Below are 3222 nucleotides of genomic sequence, written 5' to 3'. Positions count from 1 at the left end.
TTGTTAGAATGTCAGATGTATGCTTGCCAAAAAGACTATTTTATGGAGAACTCACACAGAGCAAGTGATCATAAGAAGCGATACTGGGACAGCCTGAAGGTCTCTCTTAAGAACTTTAGAATTGATTGTACAGCATGGGAGACACAGGCACAGGACTGTCCTGCATGGTGTGTCCTCATCAGTGAGGGTACTTCACTCCATGAGCAAGGCAGAATGGAAGCAGCTCAAAGGAAACGTGACATTAGAGTATCCAGCCCAGGTGTTCACATGGACTATTTGTGCCCAACTTGTGGTTTGTGCCCAAGCTTGTATTGGTCTGAGCAACCTCAGTTGGACACACTGTAATTTTTCTCAAATATAGTGATGTCATTTTGGTCTTCTTTGATTATTGAAGGACAAGAACCAACCAACCAACCAACAAATCAATGTATCCATTTATGGAGGTCTAGGTCACCTCTCTCTTGATCTCCTATCTGACTGCAGTCTTGGACTTTATCATGCCAAAATGCTCCAGGAACCTCATCATTGGAAAATTGCATGGTACTCAAAGATCCAATCAGCCTTACAATTCACACTTCAACTATCTCTTCTGCCCTGCTAAAGGAAAATAGAGTAATGAACTTCCAAAAGCTCTATTTAGGGAGGGTACCCAGACCAGACAACTGACTGCCTTCTTTTGGACTTCTCTGGAATTCTCATGTTTTTTTTTGGCAAGGCAATGGGGTTAAGTAACTTTCCCAAGGTCACACAGCTAGGTAATTATTAAGTGTCTGAGGCTGGATTTGTACTCAGGACCTCCTGATTCCAGGGCTGGTGCTCTATTCACTGTGCCACCTAGCTGCCCCTTAATTCTCATGTTTTTAAGTCCTGTACCTTCTTCTTATACTTCCATTTAATTTCACCTTTCTTTTAGGACATCTTCTCCCATTAGAGTATGACTTTGAGGACAGAGATTGCTTTTCTTTTTAAAAATATTTTATTTTCTTCCCCAATGAAATGTTAAAAGAATTTTAAAAATTGAGTTCCAAATTCTCCTCTCCCTCCCTTCCTCCCTATGAATTCAATATACTTTATACATGCATAATCATATAAAACGTTTCCAAAGTAGTCATTTTATTCAAGAAAACTAGAACAAAAGGAAGAAAGAGAAAATAGTTTGCTTCAGTCTGTATTCAGACAATATCCATTCTTTCTCTAGAGGTGGATAGCATGTCCTTTGGAATTGTTTTGGATCATTGTATTGCTGAGAATAACTGATTCATTCACAATTTTTCATTGTACAACATTACTGCTTCTGCACACAACATTCACCTGATTATGCTCACTTCACTTTGCATCAGCTCATAGACGTTGTCCCAGGTTTTTCTGAAATCATTCTACTTGTCATTTCTTATAGCACAATAATGTTTCATCATACCTTTCTTTTTTGTTTTTATATCTCTAGTCCTTGGTTGCTTGGCATATTGTAGGTACTTTAAATATTTATTGACTGACTTTTAGAAATGTTGATACTATTGTTTGTTTCCATTTTTACTTATTTTTTCTTATTGAATAAGATGTAATTTTTCACAGCTATATTTAAATAATGACTGTCATAAAAATTCATTCCTCTCAATTCATGAAAAATAATAGGAATTAGTCTTAAAAATTAGTTAACTGAATGATCTGTAAAATAGTTGACAAGAGTAATAAGAATTTTAAGAGTCAAAATTTATTGGATGATTTTCTACTTTGAAATTCTGTGAAACAATAATATATAGTTTTTTGTTGGTATTCAGTCAAGTCCAACTCTTTGAGACTGGGATTTGGCAGATATTGGAGTGGTTTGCCATTTCCTTGTCCAGCTCTTTTACAGATGAGGAAGCTAAAGTAAACAGGGTTAAACGACCTTCCCAGAGTCATACAGCTGGTGTATGTCTGAGGTCAGATTTGAATTGAAGAAGATGAGCCTTCCTGACTCCAAGCCTATCACTCTAGGCACTTTGCCTCCTATCTATAATATAAGATAGCAGTAGATGTTAAAGAGCCATGTTCCATGTTCAAAGAGAAAAAAAAGAAGGTAGCATTCTACCCATTCCCTCTTCTCAAAGTACTTGTAACTCAGGAGAAATAATCATTTAAGAATGATAAATATATACAGTATGGCTACAGTATACATCTAATGATATATTACTGACTTGTTTGAAGGAATAATAGGCTTAATAAAAGGATCAGCAATTAAAACAGAAGCTAATTAGCCTACAATTTTCCATTAGTGTACATTAATATTATTATCAGGAATAGGAAATAATGATAATGCATAAAACCAAATCAATAAAAATACTATTTTTTCATTTTATTATCAGAATCAGTGTCTTAGAGTGATCCTCTGCTTCTTGAAATAACTCAGAACTGATCTTACTCTCTAAAGGTTAGAAATAAAGCTATAGACTAAATTTGTGATGTGTTGGTATACTCTGAGCCTGGCTTCTTAAGATTCCTCTCTAGACTATACCTAGTTATTGTTCTCAACTGTATTTTTTCTAATAATATTTTTCTAATAATAATTTTTCTAATATTTTTCTCTAATTAATTTTCCAATAATTGCATGGTTTGCAAATGCTCCAATACTCTTGTCCTTGAAGCGTTATTGAGCATTTTGAGTTGAATGGAAAGATCTGTGCAGTCTACATGTTTGGAAAAAGTAAAAAAAATTGTATCTTGATGAACTTTCAGTACTGTTTACTCTTTGTTGTCTGCAGGAATGCAGAGTGAATGGAAACCTTTGGCTGAGGAGGTTCTTCCAATGCCAACTTCCAGTCATGCCAGATGGATGAAAGAGGGCATTGTGACTGAATTTTTTCCCTGCCCCATCTCCTTTGAATGGGCATTGCCTCAGACAAACAGACCTGAGAAAGATCTTTGCTTAAAAAGGCCAAGATATCCTACTGTGTCTGAGGCCATCACCAGTCATCTTGACCTATGTCTTACCACCGGTCTCTGATGATTCTGGGGGACAGAGGGAAGCTGATGACTGCACGGCTCTGCCTTACTTAAATCTAATTCACTTGCAAATCAAGACATCACCCTGATGATGTCAATGGTTCTCTTCAAGAAGGAAAAAAGCCAACATTACTCTTTCAGTGCTGGAAGTGATAAGACTTGGACATAGGTGGAGAGTTTTATTACAGTAATGAGGGGTGACTCCAACCTTGGGGAGAGTAAGAGCTGAATAGAATTACC

The sequence above is a fragment of the Macrotis lagotis genome, chromosome 2 (genome assembly GCF_037893015.1).
Source record: "Macrotis lagotis isolate mMagLag1 chromosome 2, bilby.v1.9.chrom.fasta, whole genome shotgun sequence".
NCBI classification, from domain to species: domain Eukaryota; kingdom Metazoa; phylum Chordata; class Mammalia; order Peramelemorphia; family Peramelidae; genus Macrotis; species Macrotis lagotis.
This window is presented reverse-complemented; position numbering follows the sequence as displayed.